Source organism: Malaya genurostris, chromosome 1 (assembly GCF_030247185.1).
Source record: "Malaya genurostris strain Urasoe2022 chromosome 1, Malgen_1.1, whole genome shotgun sequence".
NCBI classification, from domain to species: Eukaryota; Metazoa; Arthropoda; class Insecta; order Diptera; family Culicidae; genus Malaya; species Malaya genurostris.
The window spans coordinates 14,192,975-14,214,745 of NC_080570.1; the positions used below are offsets into that span (position 1 = coordinate 14,192,975).

At 37.3% G+C, this 21,771-nt stretch overlaps 1 protein-coding gene across 5 annotated transcripts in view; it reads right to left on the reverse strand.

The window, feature by feature from the left end:
- The window catches only part of LOC131432989 (papilin), a 221,649-nt gene that overhangs the window by 53,868 nt on the left and 146,010 nt on the right, over nt 1-21,771 (reverse strand). The window contains exon 1 of one of the 5 annotated variants that reach the window (XM_058599710.1): nt 8,840-8,863. The exons of the other annotated variants lie outside the window; for them this stretch is intronic. The gene's annotated coding sequence lies outside the window, so the exon portion shown is untranslated. Of the gene's footprint in view, nt 1-8,839; nt 8,864-21,771 lie in introns of those variants that run through there. 5 annotated transcript variants of the gene reach the window in all.

Here is a 21,771-nt window from a genome sequence, read left to right on the forward strand (position 1 = left end):
CATCGTCGTCGTCGTCATTTCATCAGGCTAGTGGTGACTGTTTATTATTTATGACATTACACAATCCAATCCGCAATCCGCTCCACGGTATTCTGGGTCAGTGAACATCAAACGGATCGGATGCTGGAGCTGCGAAGTTCTCGTGCAGTTCAGCAATCAAATAAAATACAGCGACGCTTTTATCAACGGATGGTTGGTTTTTGATGTTCGAGCGATGATGTTAGATGACAAGTAGAAAACCAAGAAAAATATTGAGCCCGAATTCAATAATTTCGATTTTACCCATACATGATGGATCATTTGGATTGGTGAAATATTTACACTAAGGGAACCGGGCAGGTGGGAACCGTTCATCTCATTAGACTTGAAAGAAACCCGACCCGAAACACCTAGGCAAACACTTTGATTACGGCTTCCGCTTACGGCTGGGAAGGGAAACTGAAGGAGGTGCCACGAATGGGACACGACCGCTGAGCTGATAAATATTTAGATGTGATCCAATTAGGCTCACGCGCGTAACCTCAGCCGATTGACGAGCGCGGTGGGTGTTGTGTTGGATGGTTTCAAATTGGCGGAGTTGATTAATCGGAGGAATTCAGTTTGCCGTTTTTTTTTCTTGGTGACACTCTACCCGAGCGAGCAAATTTGACATGCAAGGTCGGGCACGAGTTTTTTTTTGGCTGTCGTACCGCAAAAAGGTGAGCCAAATCCCCCAAAAAGAAGCAGCAACAGCAGGACTAATGCCGTACGACGTCGTGCCAGTTGATATATGAGTCTTGTTTTGCGATTGATGGAATTGATTTTGACAACAAGTTTTTGTCTGATTCTTTGGCCTTTACTGGGATTTTGCAATTAGATATTTAGTAAAAGGTGGGAACCGGTTTAAAAATAGCAAGCAGCATGGTACATTTGTACTTTCCATTCTAATCCGGAACTAGACCGTCGTTTTGCGAAAATTCAGTGTTGCAATCATAACAAAAGCCAGTGTTAGAGTCAGAACCAGAATCAAAGCCAAAAGATAGTCCAGCATCCGAATTAGAGGAATAGCCAAGAGTCAGAACCAGAGTTCTAACCGAGAGCTAGAGAGCCAGGGCTAAGCCACGTTTCAGAGTTATAGTCAGAGTCAGTGTTGTAAAACTTTATTCACACTGACACTGACGAGCACTCTACTGCAGTAAACTTCACATTCTAACACAGAACCTTCGCTGTCGCACCGAATGAGCATCATCCCGTCCTTCATGAGATAGAGCGGCCTTCAAGTGAGGTTCATGTAAATATTCGAATTGGTTCAAGATAACGTATGAAAGGTAAACCAGTCATGATAACTAAAATATCAATTACAAAATAAACATGAATTAATTGTACCCTCTTTCAGTTTTAATTTTTAATATTTCGAAACACATCTCAATACATTTCAAACAGTCGAAACTATCGATTTTAACTTGCTGGTAATAATTGAAAACTCAAACGAGAACCACCACCCTCCAATTATCATTATGGTCGGAGAGAGTTTTGTGTTATCGAGTTGATGTTTATGCCTATTCATTCGCACTTGCTCACTACCCACAGTGAAGACAAGGTGAACTACTTGGCACTTGAAACTGAGCAAGCAAAACTTCAAGTGACTAGGTACTAGGTTATTCAATTGACAATGAATTCTGGGAGCTTCGGCAACAAAAATAACATGAATGAGAAGGGATATGCTGACAATCAACGGTCATACATTTCATTTCCATAACAGAATATTCGATTGAAATTAACTTTTACCGCACTGGTCATAGCTACTGACAAAACCAGAGTTAAAGTCGGTGTCTGAACCAGAGATAGAAGGAAAGGCAAAGCGACAGCAGTCAAAACCGGAATTAGAGTCAGAATCAGAGCCAAAGCCAGAACAATAATTGAAAAAGTAAAACTTGAAAATTGACAGCTGGTAACTGAGAATTGAAATTTGAGTACACTGTGGTCTCTTTTTACGCCGGGGGAACGTACCGCGTTAAAAAACCGCGTATCTTCAGAAATTCGCGTGAAAAAAAACACAGCACTTCAGATTTTTTTTAAGCCAAATATCTTAGAAAATAAAAAAATAATTATATAATAAAATATAAATAAATAAATAAATAAATAAATAAATAAATAAATAAATAAATAAATAAATAAATAAATAAATAAATAAATAAATAAATAAATAAATAAATAAATAAATAAATAAATAAATAAATAAATAAATAAATAAATAAATAAATAAATAAATAAATAAATAAATAAATAAATAAATAAATAAATAAATAAATAAATAAATAAATAAATAAATAAATAAATAAATAAGTAAATGAATAAACAAATAAATAAATAAATAAATAAATCATTACATAATTACATAAATAACTAAATAAATAAATAAATAAAACATTGAAATCTGGTGCAATTTCGAAAAATAAATTCGATTTAGGGACTTAAAAAAATTGAGATTTTAGAAATTGACAGAAAAATCATAAATGAAAACTTAAAACCAAAAACTGAAAACTGAAAACTGAAAACTGAAAACTGAAAACTGAAAACTGAAAACTGAAAACTGAAAACTGAAAACTGAAAACTGAAAACCGAAAACTGAAAACTGAAAACTGAAAACTGAAAACTGAAAACTGAAAACTGAAAACTGAAAACTGAAAACTGAAAACTGAAAACTGAAAACTGAAAACTGAAAACTGAAAACTGAAAACTGAAAACTGAAAACTGAAAACTGAAAACTGAAAACTGAAAACTGAAAACTGAAAACTGAAAACTGAAAACTGAAAACTGAAAACTGAAAACTGAAAACTGAAAACTGAAAACTGAAAACTGAAAACTGAAAACTGAAAACTGAAAACTGAAAACTGAAAACTGAAAACTGAAAACTGAAAACTGAAAACTGAAAACTGAAAACTGAAAACTGAAAACTGAAAACTGAAAACTGAAAACTGAAAACTGAAAACTGAAAACTGAAAACTGAAAACTGAAAACTGAAAACTGAAAACTGAAAACTGAAAACTGAAAACTGAAAACTGAAAACTGAAAACTGAAAACTGAAAACTGAAAACTGAAAACTGAAAACTGAAAACTGAAAACTGAAAACTGAAAACTGAAAACTGAAAACTGAAAACTGAAAACTGAAAACTGAAAACTGAAAACTGAAAACTGAAAACTGAAAACTGAAAACTGAAAACTGAAAACTGAAAACTGATAACTGATAACTGATAACTGATAACTGATAACTGATAACTGATAACTGATAACTGATAACTGATAACTGATAACTGATAACTGATAACTGAAAACTAAAAAATGATAACAGAAACGTGATCATGAAAAGATATAACTGAAAACTGAGCATTGAAAACTGAAAAGTAGAAAAATAGAATCTGAAAACAAAAAAAAGCTTATAACAGAAAAACTGAAAAATTTAATACCTTAAAAACCAAAATACAGAAAATCAGAAATGCAGAAGAACTGAAAAGCTCCAAATTAAGAATAAAGCATGAAACGTGAAAATGAAAACAGGAAAGTGTAAATTAAAAAGTGAAAAGCGAGAGTAAAAGGTTAAACGGGAATAATAAAGTAGAAAATTAAACGTGGAAAAGTAAAAAATGAGATGTACAAAACTTGAGACTTGAGAAGTGAAACGTAAAAAGTGAGAAAGGGAAGCACTGTATAAATGCGGTGAAGCCACCGCCGATAAGAATGCTACAACCGCAATCTGAAGAGGGTCCACAAATATAAATGAGAAGTGAAAAAAATTAGAACGCATAAACTAAATGTTAAACAAATAGTAAATACTGGAAACTATGAACAAAAAAAAAAGGAAAATGAAGAAATGCACCCATGCGATAAAGATTCAATCGATAAGAAAGTTATATTTTCGACTTGAAAATGGGAACAAGTAAAAATGAGAAGTTATAAAAGAAAACAAAATTAAAAGCGGTTACGTGTCCAAAACACAAACTTTGACTAACCCCTGAATGACATTTTCTGTTGTTTATTACTGAAATTGCTCGTCAAAGAAATGATCAAAGAAACCAATCAGTTTTATTCGTATTCACGTCAATCCGGTTAGGTTTCTGATATTACCCACTCGCCTTTTTTTACAATCAGGCCTAAAATATAGAAAAGAAAGAAAACGACAGGAATCAAATCTCAAAAAGAAAGTTTTATTGGAAACGGTTTAAACAAAGCTTTTTTTTAGTGAATTTATAACTTCATTTTTCATTCTACATATTGAGCCGGGGGGCTGACAAAAGTGTGTTTGATCCAAGACGACAGTAGCTTGCAAATGATTTTCCACCAGTGTTTTACGCAAAACCTCAACGGTTTAAGTTTTAAACGGTTACAACATTGAAAATTCGATTTTCGTTTCGTTTCGGCTCACGGCTCCAGCAGGTATCCGGAAAGTTTTTACTACTAAGCTTATATCTTCCTCAAATAAACAGAGTCCTTTCCGAAATCGAACTCAGTCCCGACAGTTCGGACGACGCAAGTGGTGGGGAATGGAATGGAATGGGTAATCGATGCAAAACGACAAAAACACCATCAGGAAGGGGGTTGCTCATCTCACCTGAGGGTGCCAAACTCCGTCTTCCTGTTCCCTCTCTCTCTCTGTGTCTCCGTGTCCCAAGATACATTTAAAACACATTAGGGAAATTGATAAACAAAATAATATTTTCACGAGATGGCAGATTATCTAGTTTACATTTTTCACTTAAGCTCCCGGCTCGGATGCTGCCAAGGCTGCCGGGGTACGAAACAAACGACACCCGTCCGGACTGATGCGGCACTCGAGGACGACGACGACGACGACGACGCAGGCAATGCAGTTAAGAGAAAAAAACGGAGAAGAAGAAAACCAAGGGGGATGCTAAAGTTGCTAAATCGTCAAGCATACAAGCATCGGCAAAGGATTAGTAGCTTAGCATGATGGGCGGAGGACCCGCGCGGAGCGGGGTAACAGCGATTCTGATTGAATTCTATATCCATTCCGAAGGATTTGGCTGCCGTTCAAGGAGTCTGTCATCCGGAATAAATTAAGGGGCACAAGACCACAACGGCGGAATGTTTCGTCGCCCGGCACGGCACTATCGAAGATTGGATGCAACGACTTTTTTTTGCCTTGGACTGTGCGAGGATTTCCAGTAGTTGGAACAACCGATTTTCCCAATTTATCCGAATACATTGATGCGGTGGTTTCTGTAGAAAGGGAACAAAAAACAACAAAACATGTTGACGCAATTCAACAACTTAATGAAACTGGACTTACACTGGAAAGAACATTTTGTCATCACGATCACGGGTGATTTACTACACAGTGACAGATGTTTGTTCGTTTGTTTGTTTGTACGCAATCCCTTTTGAGTGGGTCGTTGCCATAGAAACCAGCACCAGCACACTGAGGTAAAAAATAATATTTCAGCAGTTCGTTTTCACACGACGTCAATCAGCCAGTCACTAAGCCATCGGCTATAAATCATCAGCTAATTGGTCATGTTTGCTTTCGGACATCGTCCTCCGTGTAACGAAAAAAAAAAACATCGGTTTCGCTGACGGAAACGCAGGTTAGGTCACACATCAAAGGCAAAAAGGGACCGCACCCCGACCGTAAAAAGACCTTCTGCGGACCGATCCATTGGAAGCGCGTTGGGGAAGTCAAGTGAAAATGATGCACTTGAAATTTAATTACTGTTAACGCCTGAATGACGACGACGACGACAGCGACGACAGAACCGAGTGGATTGATGATGGATCGATGACAGTAAATGATTATCGTCCGAGGCGGGTTGTCCGATGCTGATGGTCTGCCTTGTCCCGATGGATGGGTGATGCGAGACATAATGCACCGAACCCCACAACACGCATAGTGCGAAGACGACGACGATGGAGGAAAATCGGCGTCTTGCCTTGAAATTGTAGAATGTTTCGAAAACAGTGCTCTATTTCAGGAGTGCCTTCATATATTCCGTCCGCAGTAGATTCCGCAGCTGGATCGCGGGTTTTGTTTCATTTCGAGCTGCCTGCGTCGAAAATACCGGGAAGCGCACGCATGTTTAGTCTCTCTGTCTCTCTCTCGTATTGCAGATGTACCGTAATTCATCCAAGAATGCGGGACCGGCTTTGCGGTGATCAGTCAGAAGGGTCGAGACTATTTATGGAAACGATTCCCCACCCAACGGACGGATGTTCGATGAAGAAGATTTCGGAAGCATTGATTGACTATAAATTAATGAAAAGCCAGTAGGGGATTCGAAATTTACTTGAGAGTGTTTTCCAAACCATTTCTGTTAAATTTCCTATTAGGTTTAAGATTTATCGAGACACAATAATTCAAGTAATAAACACTTCATTTGGGAAACCCGTTTAAATATGTTTGAATGCAAAAACCGGATAAAAACATTAAGAGCAAAACCCGGAAAAACATCTTTTCTAAAAGAGCCGGACAAAAAAAACTAACAATGCAAAAACAGGACAAAAACTGAACCTGTTTTTTCCAAAACAAACCGGTTTTTGAATTCAAAGCTGTTCTGTCCGGTTCTTGTAAAATTGTCCGGTTCTTTATTCTGGCGTTGCAAAATTCGTGCCCGGATTATTGCTCTCAAAGCTTTTATCCGGTTTTACCTATTTTTATATATATAAAAAATAGGTATAGAATTCGCTCAAACTTTCGAAAATTTTTCCGAGGCCCGGAGGGCCGAATGACATATACCAATCGATTCAGCTCGACGAACTGAGCAAATGTCTGTGTGTGTGTGTGTATGTGTGTGTGTGTCCGTATGTGTGTTGTCAACTAAGAGGTCGAGATCTCAGAAATGGCTGGACCGATTTTCATCAAACTAGTCGCAAATGAAAGGTCTCCCCGTCACCCAAAACGCTATTGAATGGTTTTGAGAACGGATGTTTACTTTTTGAGTTATACAAAGTTTTATGTCAAAATTTCCAGTTTTTTGACAGTATCTGTCACAATTGACCTTGAAAACAGAATATGTTTTCAGACTTAGATTCCGCACGGTAATACCTATCCAACAAGCCATAGATTGTTAAAATCCGTCCATTTTTAACGGAGATATCGAAATTTTTCTGTAAGCGACTTTTCCCCCTATTCCAGCAGTAGGAGTTTTGAGCGCTGTATGACAAAGAAATGCTTGGGAGCAACGGAAAACACGATTTTTTATACTGTTACATACAATTGTTTCTAAGAACCAAAAGGATTGTGTACAGCATTCTTTTTCATGACATTTAGCCTCGGACCGATTTTGGCACGGCTCGTTTTTGGCAACATAATCGTTCGAATATGACATATATAAACCAGATGATGGCAGAATTTTTTTTAATTATTTTGTTTTAAACTACTTACAGCAATAAATGCTGGAACAACATAACATCCATATACCATTCGAATCAGTTCGTCGAGATCAGCAAATGCGTGTGTGACAAATAACTTCAATTAATTTTCTCGGAAAATTTCTTATCTACAAATTCAGATTCATACGAAAAGTCGTATGCTCCCAAACAAAGTTCCTGCATTATGTTTGGTTCCGACCTCTGGTTCCGGAACTACAGGATGATATGTGAAACGAAATCAAAATTGTGTAACTCATTTTTCTTGAAGATGGCTGAACCGATCTAAGATGCAAATGAAATCTAAGAATCATCTAAGATTCAAATGAAAAGTTTCAAAGTTCTATAAAACATCTTGCTTTTCAGTCAGATCCAACTTCCGGTTTCGGGTATGGTATAAACATGTCTATTCCACATAATTTAATCAGGTTTATCGGGTTAGCAGATTTGGATAGTCGATAAAAAAATTAACTTTTTTCAGTTTTAGTGGTATTCAGTTGTCGATCAGAAGGCACCCAAAAATTTAATTCGTGCTATGATCTCTCAAAGATGTCTTAACTGATTTTCAAATGTTTTGAAACAAATGTAAAGTGTACAGCTACTCAGGTGAATTTATCTGACTTCGGCCATACCGCTTTTAGAATTCCGGTTCCAGTATAAAATCGTTTCTCAAAGCTCAATCGTTTTCTCAAAAAAAGCCTAATCAAATTTCAGAAACAAAAATTTTAATTAAAACAAACTTATATACAAAAATTAATTATTTTATCCAATTATGACTTCCGGTTCTCGAATTACATGATGATGAATTTTTAAAATTCAAACCGATATAGAAGATGACAATCCCGAAAAGCTTCAAAGTTGAACTCAAAACTGTTGTAATTTATTCGTCATATGGCCATACGAATCGGTTTGGGTTATGCTGGTTCCTGAATACCGGCTCTGGAAGTACCTTAAATTACCGTAAACTCTAGAGTGGAACTTACATATCATGGCATGTTTAATCGATTATCACACTTCTAGATTCAAATTCGATCCGATTTGCAGTTTCGACATTACAGAGTAATGAGTGATTAAAATCTCAAATTGTCGCTTAAAACGAGGGTCATTAAAATAATGTCATGAAAACTTAAACACCGAAGAATATTCATGCAAAAAACACATGCGGATTGATAAAAATAGGTATCATCTCACTGCTAGGTGGATTAAACACGTTTTTGCGTATAAAAATACTTAAACAGGGTTTTCCAAATTCTTTTACCCTTATCCGATTCTTACCTTCAGCCGTACATAGAACGCTTATACTTTTTAAGTATAAATAGCCAATCTTTTTAGAAACAGTAGAGTTTTATAACGTTGCTATATTCCACTTGACTATTGAAAACCAAATAGATATTTTAGTCGTACGGAATTCTACAATTATCGTACACAAGATAAAACTCAGATCGATATTCATAACTTATTTTCATGATTAAAGACTTACCGAATGACAACTTTTAGTGGGACTCGATGATGCCCAAAACTAGACGAACAAATGAATAAACGGGAAGAAAAATTCAGATATTTAGGAGAAAATGTTTCAGATAGAAAACAAAAGAACAAAAAAGCAGAACACCAGAGCAAAAGGCCAGAACAGAAAAAAACAAAAAAAGAACAACAGAAAAACGGAAAAGAAGAAGAACGGAATGACAGAAAAACAGAGAAACAGAAGAATAGAATAACATAAAATACCAGTCCAGAAAAAAAAGAACAAAGCAACAGAACAAAAGAATAGAAGAATTAAAAAAAACAGGCTATTTATACTTAACGAAAAAAAAGAAACACAAAAGAACGGAAGAATATAACAACAGAAGAGCATAAGAACAGAAATAACAGAAAGAAAAGAAATAACGAATAAAACCGAATTAACAAAAATAACAGAAATAACATTTGCGTACTGCCTCGGTTCAAAAGTCGGTTTTCACAGTGATTGCATAACCTTTCTATATGAGAAAGGCAAAAACAGGAAAACAAAGGGAACAGAAAGAACAGCAAGAAGTAGAAGAATAAAAAGAACAGAAAGAACAGAAAACCAGAAAAATAGAAATAACAAAACTAACAGAAATATCAATAACAGATATCATAAAAATAACAGAAACAACAGGAGAATAAAAGAACAGAAAAACAGAAGAATAGAATAACAGAGATAACTACACGAATAGAAGGAACAGAAAGAACAGAAACAGCAGAAGAACAGAAATAACAGAAAAAGTATAAACAAAAGAAATAACAGAAATAGCATAAATAACAAATACAAAAAATAACATAAATAGCATAAGAAATGGAAACAGCTGGAAGAAATAAATGAACAGGAAAAACCAAAATCTGAGAGAACAGAAAGATCGAAATAAACCGAAAGAGCAAAAGAAATAGAACGATTAGAAACAACATTAAAACAGGAGGAAAAATAACGGAAAAATAGAAAAAAAAATAAACAGAAGAACCGGAAAACGGAAAAATTGAAGAACAGAATAACGGAATAATAAAAGAACAGAAGAACAAAAGAACAGAAGAGCAGAAAAACAAAAGAACATAAAAACTGAAATCAGAAAGAGCTGCAATAAATAGAAAGAACAGAAATAACAGAAAATACAGGAATAACAGAAAATACAGGAATTACAGAAAAAAACAACATAAATAACAGGAACAAAAGAAATAAGAAGTATAACCGAAATAACAAAAATAACATAAATTACAGAAATAATCAAAATAACAGAAATAACAGGAGTAACCAATAACAAAAATAAGCGAAATAACCGAAATAAAAAAACAAGAGAAATAACAAATAACAGAAATAATATAAATAAGAGTATTCACAGAAATAACGAAAATAACAAACATAACAGAAATATCAGAAATAACAGAGGTCGGAAAGAAAAATAAATTACAAATGCAAAAAATAACAGAGAAAACAGAAAAAATAGAAAGAACTGGAAGAATTGAACGAACAGGAAAACCGAAATTACCAAAAACAGAGAGATGAAAATAAACCACTTGAACAGAACGAACAGAAAATACAGAGAGAACAAAGATCAAACAGAAAGAATAGCAAGAAATGAACGAACAGAAAGATCAGAGAACAGAACAAACTGAGAGAACAGAGAGAACTGAAAGAACAGGAAGAACAGAATGAACAGAAAGAACAAAAATAACAGAAATATAAAAAATAACAGAAAGAACAGAAAGTATTGAATGAACAGGAAACCCCGAAAGAACAAAAAACAGAAAGAACAGAAAAATTAAAATAAGCAGAAAGTACAGAAGCAGCAGAACGAACAAAAATAACAGAACGAACAGAAGAAACAGAGAGAACAGCGAGAACAGAGAGAACAGAAAGAACAGAAAAAAACAGAAAAACAAAAAGAACAGGAAAAACAGATAACAGAAATAATAGAAAGAACAGAAAGAAAAAAGAACAGAAAATCTGAAACACTAAAACGCAAAAGATCAGAATGAAAAAAGATTAGAACAACAGAAAACAGAGAGAACCGAATAATAGAAAATCGGAAGAACAGATGTACCCGTTTTTGCCTTTCTCTATAGAAAGGTATTAGAATTGCTGGAAAACCCGACTTTCGAACGGAGCCTCGGAGACCCATAGTGTTATATACCATTCGACTCAGTTCGACGAGATCGGAAAATGTCTGTTTGTGTGCACTTTTCGAAGATATTTTTACCGCTCAATTTTCTCAGAGATGGCTGAACCGATTTTAACAAACTTAGGCTCGCTACTGTCGGGCCATTGATCAAGTTCGAAGATCAAATGGCTGTGACTTTTGGTTCCGGAGATATGATGGTATAAGAGACGTAACCGACAAAACGCGTTGATTTTTTACCGCGCGAGATTCTCGGAGATGGCTGAACCAATTTTAACAAACTTAGGTTCGTTTGAAAGCCACTATCGGACCATTGATCAAGTTCGAAGACCAAATGGCTGTGACTTTTGGTTCCGGAGATATGATTGTATAAGTGACGTAACCGACAAAAAGCGTTGTATTTGAACGCGCTCAATTTTCTCAGAGATGGCTGAACCGATTTTAACAAACTTGGGCTCGTTTGAAAGCTACTGTTGGGCCATTGATCAAGTTCGAAGATCAAATGGTTGTGACTTTTGGTTCCAGATATATGATGGTATAAGTGACGTAACCGACAAAACCCGTTGTTTTTTACCGCTCTAATGTATATAAGGGTGCCAATCTTTTGGGATCACCTCTAATTTCGTAAAGCGCTATTGTTCAAAAGTTTAAGCTCCTCGAAAAACGTCCTCTTGCAAAATTTGAGCTAAATTTGACATGGGTAAGGGGTGCTGGCCAGCGGTTAAAGTTTGAGAATTTTCGATCTTTAAAAAGCACCATTATGGGAGAGTACATCATGAAATTTCCGAACTCGAAATTTTTTTTTGATGCCAAAAATCTTAAAATTGCATAAAACGTCGAGATTTAGTGTTAACACAAAATTTGATATTCAACACCCCCCTGAAAATTACACTAAGTGGACTAAGAAGGGTTTTTTTTAGATCAGCATCTCTGTTCTCATACAAATATGCAACACAAATGTCAAGCACTAGGTTGGAAAAGTGATGCCGACTGTGTGACATAAACACTGAAGCATCCAAGTATCCAAAATTATTTAATAAAAGTATGAAACATATTTTCATGAGACTGTTATGAAAGAAGAGAAAAGCATTATCACACCACTAGGTGGATTAAGACGGGTTTTTTTACTTTTATCTGGGTTAGAGATTGAAGTTGAACTAATGAAACAGAAAGTAATGAAAGTCCAACATTTTACTTTTCGTCAATCGTTAGCAAGGACTGAAATTGTTTTTCGCAAAAGTATACCCGGCTTTAACCTTTTCGGTCGTTCACCCAAAATTGTATTTCTAGGGGAGACCGGGGCTAAGTCGGACACTTTTAGGAAAGTGAAAAAAAAAACAATTCATGTATACATTCGTGTGTAGGTTCAACTTTCTGCTTGGGGACGGGTATAGCGTGATGGGATAGTCGATGCCTTTAACGCAGCCCGCCTGGGTTCGATTCCCAACCCCGCACATAGGGTCAGAAAGTTTTTCTGGTCCGAAGAGGCGAATGACCTAAGATGTTAAAGTCTCTATAATCGAAACAAAAAAAAAAAAAAACTTTCTGCTACAATTCCCAATTTCTGAGATTTTGTACCTAGTCACCATGAAGGGACTAATCCAAAATCTAATATTTAGGTACCACGGGGCTAAACTGGACTGTAAAACTTCGCACAAAAACGCGAAAACTTGTGCACAAAGTCAATCCTTGGATTGAACTAGGATGGCAAATCGAGTAAGGAAACAGATTTAGTTTCCATGGAATTTTCGACAAACCGATGTAACGCCTGCTGTGATGTTCTTTTTTTTCTAACGAACAAAATCGAATTGTCACTTTTGGTGCAGTCCATACAGACTCTCTCGGAAGAAAGTTTTGTTTACAGTTTTCACCTACACGATTCCGATCGGTAATGAAAAGGTAAAAGTCCACCTGACGGCCGTCATCTTGACATCCATGGTCCATCGCTGTAGCTGAAGTCATTTCCATCGGTTGGCCAATATAATAATCACCTCTAGTGCGCCCGGTGAGAAATTTTCAATTTGCATAAGGCACCTTTCGCCAGCCGGGATTCGAGCGTAAATGATCATCACTACAAACACCGTGCGACGACGATGACGACGACGACAATCACGGCGGATCTTTGATAATTATTATTCATAACACTGACAGCTGCGAACAGGGCCCTCAACAAACGACGACACATAACATAACTTACGCGATACAATCATCTTCGGAGGTTGTTGTGGGAGGGATGGGGGGCGGCGGTGAAGACAAACTCGGGTAAATGCTCGAGGATTGACATGTGGGACTAATTTCCTTCATGATTATCCTATCTACACCATTGCAGTCGCGTCATCATCATCATCATCATCAGCATCGCCATCGTCACGGTCTTCGTCTTCGCGTGGCAGTAACAAATCTGCATCTGAGTAGCAACATATTTGAACATATCACCGAATCGTCGAGTGTCTCTACTCCAAGTCGAGCATGTGGGAATGGTTGTTTGTTTGTTGGGTCCTCTGTCCCAGTCGATACGGTTATGATTTAAAATGATCAGGTGTGTAGCTGCAACCTGTCGAGATTTGCTCGAGTCCAAGTAGGCACTGCTCAGTCGCGCAGTAACCGTGTGCTGTCAATTCTAAAATAGAACATAAATGTTACTCGAAGATGATTTGTGATTGGCAATAGCGAAAGGTGAAACGGTTTCTTCCACTCCAGAAATAGAAGATAGTTTCAACCCCGTGTGTGTCCGACGGTTTACCTTCCTGGCGGGGCCGCCGGTGAGCAACTTTTCCTACCTCGTGTGTGTGTATTGACGTTATAATTTAGTCTGTGCAATGTTTGTCTTTCTCGAACCACCGCACGAGTGCTGAACTGAAGACGATACCGGCTCTGTGTTTGTTTGCTTAGAAGCTGGAAAATGCACCGCGAATCTCTGCCAACCGTGACAGATGGTTGGCAAACCTTCCGCGAACAAACACACACACACAGATGTTGGAAGAACGCACACAGGATTTGAGTGATCGAAACAACAATCTCACGGCGGAGGCTTTCGGATAAAGGGGCGGGGGGAGGCGGCGATGCTTATTATAGCGCGTCTCGGAAGTTATGCTTCGGATGCCGGGTGCTTTGCTTATATTTAATCCTTCATCAAACATAGATAAATTTAACAAGCTTGCAAACGTTGAGATACGGAAAGTGGGCATATTAGGCTTACCGAAGGGGGCACAACACTTGAGAACTCTCTCACGCGTTCGTTTACGCTGTTGGTGGTGCTTCTAGTGGTGGTGGTGGAAGTGTGTACAGCAGTGGAAATCACGGCATCAGTCACGTCTTGGTGGTTCAGGTGGCAATTGTGGACACCTGCTTATTTCGGATGACAGTGGATGACTGGGTAGGCTCGGAAATTGAACTCGAGAATGTTCGAACCATGAATTAAATGGTATGATTCCGGACCGTCAGACATTCAATGAATGGGACAGCAATAAATCAAGTTTGAAAAATGTACACAAGGAGGCACTCTAGAACATCTGTTATTTACTCTATTGCTGGTAGGTTATTATATGAACATTAATGAAAATGTGCCAATTTTCTTTCATCTTTCCAACTAATGCAGAACAACCCCGCACAATTGCGTAAGAAATCGGTAAAAGCAAATGCTAGTCGGAATGGGGAGTATGGCGGGTGGGGCCAAATTTTCCTACTGATTTCGAAGTGGTATCTCTAATCATGAAGAACAAACCAATGTCAATACGTAATTTGACCAAAAAAAGCAGGAACGAGTGTCAGAATGATCCAGCGCATAAAGAGGCGAAATCACCTGAAGACCTACAAAAAGGAGAAAATCTCGAAACAAAGTGTAGAACAGAAGAAGCGAGCAGCAACAAGAGCCCGGAAATTGTATTCGCGTCTTTTGCAGTGTCCGGATGCATGCGTTTTGATGGACGATGGGACTTATGTAAAGGAGAACTGAAAAACCCTTCTAGGTCCATAATACTTTACTGTCGTCGTTGGGGAGGATGTGATCGATGCGGACAGGTCGATTCAATTGGAGAAATTCGGTCGAATGCTACTGGTATGGCAAGCAATATGTTCCTGTGGTTTGAAGTCAACCATTTTTTTACACTACCGGAACTATAAATGCAGAAATCTATCGATCTGAGTGTCTCCAGAAGAGATTGCTGCCTTTATATGAGAAGCATAGTACACCTCCACTGTTTTGGCTGGATTTAGCGTCGGCACACTATACCTAAACCACTCCCAATTGGCTTGCGGAAAAGGGTACAAATTTCATTGAGAAAAATATCAATCCACCAAATTGCCCTCAGCTTCGACCCATCGAACGTTACTTGGCAATCGTGAAGAGGGTCTTCAAGAAGACTGGTAAGGCCGCTGGGAACATACAGGAGCTCAATAAAATTTGGGCTCAAGCGTCCAAAACATGTGATACACTTGTCCGGCACTTGATGAAGAGAGTTCGATCAAAAGTTCGAAAATTTGTGAAGGAATAACTTAAATTTCATCCTGTTTTCATTATACTCTAGTTTAACCTCATACAATAAAGGTTCAATTTTTAGTTTGAATTGGGTTTTTTATCATACTTTGAAAGAAAAATTTGTGGATAGCTTATGTTCGATACACTCCTTACTCCATTGTCTGAAAGTTGTTTTGACAGTATAAAGTGACGTCTCTACTCAGTATTGTTTGGCAAATCATCATGAATAGGTTAACTCCAGACCAATGCTTCAAAAGCGTGGAAATTTATTTGTAAAATCAGTGTTCAATTGAAACTGTTTATAGCGCAAAATTTCGAAAAAAAAAACTATTTCGATGCCTCAAACTACAAAATTATAACTATAATACCACTAGGGTGAGCAGTTTTCGGACCGAACTTATTTTCGTACGTTACATGCGTTCTACGAGAATTCAGATCTATTCAGCCAAGCATGAAGTATGATGGAATAGGTTTGATTCTGCGAACACGCACCATTCCTACGCTATTACGGGTTAACAAAAAATCTTCTACACGTCTATTTGAAATCTTCGAATTTCCGGTAATTCTACACCCAAACCTCAATTTACGTATCTTATATATATATGTATGTATGTATGCTTGCACACTCTCCCATCTGCATATATGTGTATATATTTATACATATAAATGGTCGCTTTCACTTCACCAATATTTATATGTATAAAGAAATACAAATATTTGCACACATGCGTACGTATATTAATAAAATACGTAAATGGAGGTTTGGATATATTGCACTGAATTTTATGTAACTTTTTTAATAATGTTGCCATTCTGTAATATCAAGTTGTTAGCTAGTTCATGAAGTTCGGGCTGGGTACGGATAAAGATTTGAAATTTTCGTGAACGGATTGGATTCGGCTCGTGTTCAATTTTTGATCGGGTTCGGTTTCAAAAATTTCATATAAAAATTACCCGAAAAAAATCGCAGTTTCGGGTCGGGTTCGGGTTCAAGAATTCTCCCGCAAATATGCCCCGAAATCTAAAAAAAAATCGAGTTCTGGTACAGATTTTTGTTTTAAATCGGAAACGGATTGGATTGGGTTCGGGTTTCATTTTTGATCGGCTTTAGGACAGATTTGGGTTCAAAAATATAAATCACGTCGGATTCGAATTTTCAACCGGAAAAATGCTTGCTATCCGAGATTGCTATGACATTTTAGGATTTAATTATGCCACAGATTTTAGCTCTGAGTAAACCGTTTTGTGCAAAATTTCTATCGCGTTCCATCTTCGACTCATTCGTGTCTAGTAGTTTAAATTGAACTTCTAGTGCCACTTAGCAGTTTAGATTGAATGCATAATTCGAAGACGAAATAGACGAATTTCCCGTCAAATCGTATTCTCTGTTGGCAGCACTCTCTCAGATTCGAATAAAACTTCATGCCCAAAGACTTGGTCACAAAAAGCCACATACTTTATTTTTACAAAATTGATCGAGACTGTCTTTTGAAACGGGTCAAATCCAATTTCTTCAAATATTTATTATTGAAAAATCAGATATCGACCTCAGCCTTTCAAACTCAAATATTATTAACCAATTCTAAAATCAGAACCACTTTGTACAGCAATGGCTAGACCTATTTTCGCAAAATTTCATCTCGATACAACTTTCGGTTCCAAAATGACAGAGTTGAAAATGTCGAACATCTGAAACCTTCATAATAATATATGCGCTTGTACGGAACAAGAAAACACAACACCGCCTCTACAAACGAAACACGCAGCAAGCGGAAAAGAACTGCAGAAAATGACACCGGCTGATGCGCAGCAGGTTTTTCGGATGCGTCCCAATAGATTTAAGTTTATTTAAAAAGACATGCTTTGTGATGTAACACATGGGCTGAGAAGTCCCAGGTCTAACACATAGATGGCGCTAGTTTTATTGGAGTCACCTATTTTTCAGTTAATACTAACCTTCAATAGGCAGCTGTTAAAACTTCGAGATATTCTTTTCATTAGTTTGCGAGTTATTGTGCTAAGAGTGACGCTACTTTTGTTATTTTCAGAACAATGGACCAAAAACAATTTCGTGTTTTCATTTTACACTGCTTCTTGATGGAAACAAAATACCGTTCAAGCTAAGCATTGGCTTCAAAAAATTGCATGAGCATTTAACTATGAGAAAGTTCTGTTCAAAGTGAGTGCCGCGTTTGTTTACTGTATACCGAATACGAGAACATGTTGATGATTCTGAGCAGTGTTTGGCTATGTTTAAACGTAACAAATCGGAATATTTGCGTCGATATGTGACAATGGATGAAACATGGATTCATCACGGATTCAGAACAATCGCCATTTGAGTGGACAGCAACTGGTGAACCTCATCCAAAGCGCTCGAAAGCACAACAATCAGCTGGAAAGGTTATTTTGGGATATTGAAGGTTGAAATTGCAAAGAAACGTCCGCATATGGCAAAGAAAACAAAAAAAAATTTCATCTAGACAACGCACCGTGTCACAAGTCAATCAAAACGATGGCAAAACTACATGAATTGAACTTTAAATTGCTTCCACATTCATCGTATTCGCCCGATTTGGCTCCCAGCGACTATTGGCTGTTAGCAGACCTGGAAAAAAAATGCTCGCCAGTAAGAAGTTTCGCACAAATGAAGAGTTTATCGCTGAAACTAAGGCCTATTTCGAGTCAAAAGATAAATCGTTCTACAAAAGTGGTATTGAAATGTTAGAGCGGCGCTGTAATGATTGCGTTACTCTTGATGAAGATTATGAAGATAATTTTGAACCAAAAAATCGTGTTCTCTTTGAACTTTTGAATTTCCTATACAAAAATGACACGAGCGCAGGATTTCACTCGTGTAATTCGTTTAATGGCAACAGCACAAGAGATGTAAATCAACCAGCTTGAATTTAAACCAATCCATTGTCTCTTTAATCAATATTCAGAAAGGAATATTTTTGCCTTTTACATATAAAAAAAAGTTATGCAATCATTTGAAGAAACGATTAGTAGAAACTCTGGCATCCTATACCATTCGAAACAGCTAGAAAAAACTTCGGTTCAAAATACCAGTTAAAAAGATAAAATTCCAGATTCGATTGCCGAACATTGCCGCTTCGACCCTAGCGCTCCACACCATGCCGTTCCTCACCACTCGTTGGCCGGGCAAACAAATTATTCATTAAGTTTTATTATTTGTTTTCCTTCATCAATTATACACACTTCGCTGAAAGCAAACACATATCCGAGGAACGCCTCATCCGAGTTTCATTGAGGAGAAAATTTATGCGAACCGAGATTTTGTCAGATTCTTACGTACGTACGTACGTCTCCATGTCACACCCGGCGAAAATTCAATCCTCGTGTCGTTTTTTTTCTGGACTGGAGTTTCAACGAGTTCGAACTTTGATTGGCGGCCATTAGTCAATCACTCGAAATGTCGAATTAATGCTAACTGGTTCCTGATCACTGCCACCAACTGATTGCCCGAACTCGTTTTGTCGAACAAAATTGTGTTCGGTTCCAAAAAAACCACGGGCTTCGGTTCAGTTGAGGTAGGTCCTTCCGTTTCCTTTCACTTTCGTATTTCGATGATGGTGATCGGTGGCCCGGGGCGCGGTGGCACGAATTCCTACACCAAAGCGTAATGAAGCAGACAGGTTTTCTTCGTTCTTTTGATAGGAACATTAAAATTCAACCGACTGAACTTGAGACAGTCAGTTAACCAGGTTTTGACCGCATAGCAACAGAAAATGACTCCATACTGGATCGAGACTCTGATCTGAGAATCGTCAAGCATTTTCGGGATCTGATCCCGAGCTTGGGCTGGAGTACTCTTACACGCCATTTGGAGTCTTAATACTTGATATAAATTGGATCAGGCGACTTTGTCCGGGCACAGTCCGTCATTGCCGCTAGTACTATCATTACCCAACCGGCTCCGTTGGCCACCAAAACCATTCTCAGCCAGCCTGTTTTGTATCATTAATTGTTTAACGGCTCTAACTTTTGCTAGTTCATCATCTGTTAAGACTGATTCGTAATTTATTAAAAAACATAAAAAAATTTAATTGAATAAGTTTCGTTCTGAAATTCAAAACGCATTAGAATTATCAAATGATTTAGTAGATTGGCTAAGTCACTTTCGGCTTGATTATTTTTTTCTGCCACTGTGGCATAAAACTATTTGATTTTCGTACGTTACTCATGTTCCATGAGCGAAGGGTACAGTAAATTTTTTCTAATATATGAGATACATATCAAAAAAAAAAACTACTATTCGATGAAAACCTTGAGTTTGTATCATTCGCTTCAATTCGACTTCAAGCGTTCAACAGAATTCTAATTACCGGAATTTATCCTGAATATCTCAAAGTTACCAGAATAGTCCCCATATTTAGGGTACGAATCCTTCCGATCTCTATAACTATCTTTATCTCAACCCTACGTATCAGTCTAGAGCAAAGTTTAAGGAATACTTCTTATGGTCAGGCTAACTCAATAGAACTGCGTCGACTGGATGCTATCGTCTTCTGCGTTGGTATTAGAATGTGAGGGTGCAAATTGGTTAGCATAGCTCATTTGAAACGCGAGAATTATTAAAAATCCTTCAAATAGGAACCTTAATTTGAATCTAAGTTTGTGAAAATCGGTCACGCTCTATCTGGGGAAAGTGAGTAAGTAACCAGCTTAGGTGTTGGTTTTCGTTTCCGTTATAGCGTGTACGAAATTGAACAATTGAATTGTGCAATGTTTGTAATGGCGAGTTGTTTTTTCTTCTTCCGTGTCAGCTCGTACCGGTGCGTACTGATTTTGTATCGTCATTTTATATGGCGGTTTGAAAGCTTTGAAACTCATCGCCCTGTAAATGCGGAACTGGAAGTCAGATCCGGATGAAATTTCACAGTAATCTTTGAGACAATATGAGCTTTAATTTAAATCCAGATGTGTGAAAATCGGTTCTAGCACCGCCGAGAAATCGAAGTCAGTTCTACTTTTGGAGTTTTTCTTCACTACCTTCGGTGCTCCCGGAACAGGAAATGGGAAGGCTATTAGTGCCGAATCAAGTTTATATGCCCACAAATTAATTGGATCTCAGTTTGTGAAAATCGGTCAAGCCATTTTCGAGAAAATTGAGTGCATATTTCGTTCTTAATTTTCACATATTACCCTATATCTCCGAAACCGGAAGTCGGATCCAAATGAAATTCAATAGCAGACTATGGAACTATAAGACCTTTTATGTGAATATAAATTTGTGAAATTCGGTTCAACCAACCATCCCTGAATAAAAGTGAGTGCATTCGTTTGCCATATTTTTGGTGCATATCATCCTGTATCTCCGGAACCTGGAAGTCGGGTCAGGATGAAAATCAGTAGCAGACTATGGGGTCATAAGACCTTCTCTGGCTTTCTCATATAGAAAGGTTATGCAATCAATGTGAAAACCGACTTTTGAACTGAGAACCGAGTGTCATATACCATTCGACTCAGTTCGTCGAGTACGTCGAGTGTCTGTATGTGTGTAAGTGTGTGTTTGTATGTATGTATGTAACAGTTTTTTGCACTCACTTTCCTCAGGGATGGCTGAACCGATTTTCATGAACTTAGATTTAAATGAAAGGTCTTGTAACCCCACACAAAGTTCTTGAATTTTTTTCGAATCCGACTTCCGGTTCCGGAATTGCAGGGTGATATGCACAAAAACAATGAAAATAAGTGCACTTACTTTTCTCAGAGACGGCTGAGCCGAATCGTACAAACTCAGATTCCAATGAAAGGTACAATTGTCCTATACAAAGTTCTTGAGTTTCATTTTGATCCGAATTCTGGTTCCGGAGCTAATGTGTGATTAGTGAAAAAAAATCTTGTTTCAAATTACTTTCTCGCTTTTCTCAGAGATGGCGTGATCGATTTCAACAAACTTAGATTCAAATGAGAGGTCTCATAGTCTTATACAAAATTTCCGAATTTTATCCGGATCCGACTTCCGGTTCCGGAATTATAGGGTGAAGTGTAGGTAGCCTTCTCACGATTTTCTCATGATAGTGGTTTTTTTTATTTCCTTCCAATGTGTTTTTTTCTCGTTAGATACTGATCAAATTTAAAACTAGCTCAAAACGGCTCTACGTCGTAACAAGACTAAAACAAATCATTGAGTAAGAAAATCGATTCTAAGCAGATTGTGTAAGGCAAGCCTTCTGATACCTTGAACCAAAACATTTTTCTACAGAAATTAGACCAATACGGAATTAGAGGAGTTACCAATAACATAAAAAACATGACTTGTGAATAATGAGAATA